Source organism: Daktulosphaira vitifoliae, unplaced genomic scaffold (genome assembly GCF_025091365.1).
Source record: "Daktulosphaira vitifoliae isolate Bord-2020 unplaced genomic scaffold, ASM2509136v1 Scaffold_3, whole genome shotgun sequence".
Taxonomy (NCBI): domain Eukaryota; kingdom Metazoa; phylum Arthropoda; class Insecta; order Hemiptera; family Phylloxeridae; genus Daktulosphaira; species Daktulosphaira vitifoliae.
Window position 1 is genome coordinate 10,160,248 of NW_026099574.1, and position 5,135 is coordinate 10,165,382.

Consider the following 5,135-nt stretch of genomic DNA (forward strand, 5'->3'; position numbering starts at 1 on the left):
TATTTTGAATCCCTCTTGTGGGTAGGTAAAGGGTTAGATTTATAAAAAAAAACCAAATGATAGATAAAGACATGCATCTAAATAAAAAAAATATATACTGATTTGGTCAATTGTTTTAAATTANAAAAAAATATACTGATTTGGTCATTTTTGATAAAGTTATAACAGTTAACAAAGTTATAAGTTTTATACACTGGACTACAAGGAACTTCCATCAGAAACAAAAATATACTATTCTAAATCAACTTTTCGCGATGTTTTTAAATGTGCAATTAGACTTTTTCCATCACTTCTAAGTTTTAATATTATTAAAAAATAGTATTTACATATAAAAAAAAATAATTAAGAACAAAAAAAATTGTTTTAAATTAATACTGATTTGATATAATATTTAATATTAATTTGATTATTAATAAGTTAAAAATAAGGAAAATGACATATTTAACCTATTTTGTTAATCGTTTAAAGTTGATTGTTGTAAATGTTTATAATAAAAAAAAAAAATTTATTTTACCATAACTTTTAGCTCAATTGGTAAGTTTGACATTGACATAATTAAATAGAAAATTTTATGACAATTAAAAAAATTGTATCGTTAAGATCAATATGCAGTCAGAAAGTTTTATAATTACTATTTATTGTAAATTTATCAGAAAAGCTCAATATTTTTTTGCATTTTTATGGTAATAGATAACTTAAATAGAAGTAATAGTAATAATTTCCTAGGAACTTTTGTTGTTTGTTGAAAAGATTCTATAATTGAAATATTGAGAACTTAATTAATTTTAATGATTTACTTTAACTAAATGTACCAATCAAAACAAAGTTGTTAAAAAGATTTACTCAATTGAGTGTATTATAAAATTTGATTATATTTGTAAAAATCAATTGTTAATTCAGGAGAAAAAACAATCATTTTTTTTAGAAATGATTTATATAGCAACATGTTACAAAAAAAAATTGTAATATTATAGTCTAGTAGTAGCACACACAAATAGAGTAAAAAAATTATTAAATTACAAAGTAAAATGATTTAATTTTGTAGTTGAAACCTATCATATCAAACTTCATTCGTTAATAAATATTTTGAAAACATTAGAAATTAATGATTTTAATTGTCTTTATGGAGACGATGTAATAACTAACTGTTTAATTGATAAATTAGAATTTTTTTTTCAATTTTTGAGAGTAATATCTTCAACTAGATACGAATTGTAGTAATTTGACGTATTGTTGAAAAAAGTAGGTCAAGTTAGAGCAGAGAAAATAAATGATAGTCACAAAAAAATATCTTCTCGGCTTTGCATCGAAGCGAAAACTTAAAATATAGTAAAATAATTTTAATACGAATAAGAAATTTCTTCTTGCAAGGGGCGACTAAAGTGATGGGATCCTTGATCTTTATTGAAGTTATTGAATCTAAATGTGATAAAAATCAAACGAGTTAAAATTTATACTAACTTAAAAAGAATTAAGAAAAAATGCAAAAAATTCATTGCCATATGCGGGTTGGAACCTCGTACCCCAAGCGTGTAAAACATAAATTCTACCAACTCGGCAACCGTACGTCGATACTCTAAATTGAAAAATTGGCTATTTAAGCTAGTTCAAATTTCAAAGTTATTTTTCTCGACTTAAAAGAAACAAACATATTTAAATAAGTTTAACTATCTATACTTATTAATTTTTCATTTATATAATATTTATGAAAATCTGTACTCCCCTTGTCAGGTATTTTAAAATAAAATAAAATACAAAATCCCGAATTTTAACACAAAAATAGCATATTTTTTAATTCGGAAGTCATTTTTACCATGAAGACAAATCCAGATTTACAAAAAAAGCTTGCCAGATGAAAGGGGTATATAAATATTTATTATAAAAAAATAATAATATTGATCCATACATTTTTCCAAAAGTTATATAAAATATAAATTAAATAATATAACATATAAAATCGAGATTTTTTTCACGGAAATCGTACGTTTTTCTTTAACTTTGATGTCCGTTTTCACCACGAAGACAAGTCCAGAGGTCAAATTTTTTTTTTTCAAATTAAAGTATATTACATAAGCTTTAATTTAAGATATATATAAAAGTGTCAGTCTTTCCGGAACATTTTCAAAAGTTAAGTTGAAAAAGTTCTACTTTCTATACGCATTTTAAAAGGTTTGCACCCCCCCTGTATAAAGGGAAATGGTCCGATTTTAAAAAAAAGTATGTCGAATGAAAGAAGTATATATAAAGTATTTATCATTAAAGAATAAAGTTGATTCATGCATTTTTTAAAAAGTTATAGCAACATAATGTTAAAAAATGTAAAATATAATATCAAGTTTTCACGGAAATCGTACGTTCTTCTTTAACTTTGATGTCCGTTTTCACCACGAAGACAAGTCCAGAGGTCAAATTTTTTTCAAATTAATTAAAGTATATTACATAAGCTTTAATTTAAGATATATATAAAAGTGTCAGTCTTTCCGGAACATTTTCAAAAGTTAAGTTGAAAAAGTTCTACTTTCTATACGCATTTTAAAAGGTTTGCACCCCCCCTGTATAAAGGGAAATGGTCCGATTTTAAAAAAAAGTATGTCGAATGAAAGAAGTATATATAAAGTATTTATCATTAAAGAATAAAGTTGATTCATGCATTTTTTAAAAAGTTATAGCAACATAATGTTAAAAAATGTAAAATATAATATCAAGAATTTTTTCACAAAAATAGCATATTTTTGCATACGGTAGTCATTTTCACCATGAAGACAAGTCCAGAGGTCAAATTTTTTTTTTTCAAATTAAAGTATATTACATTAGCTTTAATTTAAGGTATATATAAAATTGTCAGTCTTTCCGGAACATTTTCAAAAGTTAAGTTGAAAAAGTTCTACTTTCTATACGCATTTTAAAAGGTTTGCACCCCCCCTGTATAAAGGGAAAAGGTCCGATTTAAAAAAACAGTATGTCGAATGAAAGAAGTATATATAAAGTATTTATCATNGTCGAATGAAAGAGGTATATATAAAGTATTTATTGTTAAAGAATGGAATTGATTCATGCATTTTTTAAAAAGTTATAGCATCATAATGTTAAAAAATGTAGAATATAATATCAAGAATTTTTTCAAAAAAATAGCATATTTTTGCATACGGTAGTCATTTTCACCATGAAGACAAGTCCAGAGGTCAAATTTTTTTTTTTCAAATTAAAGTATATTACATTAGCTTTAATTTAAGGTATATATAAAATTGTCAGTCTTTCCGGAACATTTTCAAAAGTTAAGGTTGAAAAAGTTAATTTTTTGTAAAAAAGTTACTATTTTGAAACCCTTCCTTTGGGCTGTTAAAGGGTCAAATGTTCACAAAAATATATAAAATGATAGGTAATTATCTAAGGTATCTAAAAAAAAAAAAATTATATTGATTCGGTCATTTTTAAAAAAGTTATGGCAATTTTAAGTAAAAAAAATTGAAAAAATATCGAAAATTAGCGATTTTTAAATTTGTAATTTTTTGGGGGATTTCCCCCGTTTGCGGGGAACGAGGGAATTTTTTTCAATTTTTGAGGGTAATGTCTTCGACTAGATACGATTTGTGATCTTTTGACATATTGTTCATTAAAATCGGTCCAGCGAGAGCTGAGATTGAACGTTCACAGATACAAAAAAAAAAATTAAAAAAAAAACACATCATAGTAAAATTAATACCTTCTCAGCTTCGCATCGAAGCTAAAAGATTATCGCGCATCACGATAGGCTGTAACGTTTGACCATCACGGACAGATTCTATTGTTTTATTAGGTTATACGGTCAAAATTCATACGACTGGGAAATGATTAATGATAAAAATAGCAGTACCTACTCCTCGCATCCAGTAATTGCTTTAAATTGCTAATTACCTCTGTAATACTAGCACAAAAATTATTATCGACCAGTTATCTTATTAAATTATTTTCTATTTTAAAAGTCAGATAAAATATGTATGTTGCCATTTAAAATAATGAAGTGACAACCTTTTAAGTTATAGGGGTTAATTCTAAAATGTAATTATTAGCTGATAAATCAAAAATTATATGTAACTAAATAATAAACCGATTATTCTGTATATCCATTTTTAATAAATAATAACAGTAAGTAATAAAGTATATTTTATATTATAATCTAGCACTGTATTTTCTAAAATTAAAGTAATTTTATTTAAAATAATTAAATAATTTTGATTGTGCATAAAAATAATTTAAGGAACCACAATATATTCAATTTTTATACGATATCTTCATAACGTCAAAACAAAAATTTACATAAGTTGTTTCAGTTATCATAAGTTCATTATACCTTTCGTGGCAATAGAATAAAAAAAATTGAAAAATAATAAATTAAATTAATTTTAATTGAAAATATAATTTATAAGTGTATATTTTTATTGTATTCCAATACAAATCTAATATTCTATCAATTAACTCTGGAAGAAGTTTTAATTTATCCGCGTGTACTCGTAACACGCACTGTTTTTTTTTTTATAAGTGATAATAGAAGAGTAAAATATTAATTACATTTTGAAAATATGAAGTTATAAATTCTAGTATCTATGATACTGACTTCACACTAAATATTTCTTAAAAAAGTATTATAAATCCTAACAATAGGCATAATCAATTAAAGTCAAAACAAAAACTAAATTAAGACAATTTTTATATTGTTAAATCATATTTTTTAAAAAGTTTTTTTTAGCTCATCAATATTCTGATAAAGATGCTGGAGACAACTTTTGCAGTTGTTTGAATAAAATTTTATTCTTTACAAAAAAATTCACTCATTACTTTACTACTAGATAAAGAAATAATACAAAGAACTTGAAGTTTTATTGGTAGAATTATGACATTGATGATAGCTCTGTTTCTCCACATAATATTTCACTCATGATGATATAAAATTATGTTATCATTTAGTTTATCATTACAATAAGCTATTCATTTGATATTTATTAGAAAACAATTCTTTAATTTGTTAAGTGTAATGTTGTCTAAATCTGTCAGAGTAAATAACTACGTAGCTGTAGACACTCTAGATACAAATATACCACATCTAATTTATTATAAGAATGGTTGAAAATATTTGCCATTGGAAAAAAATAAATGTC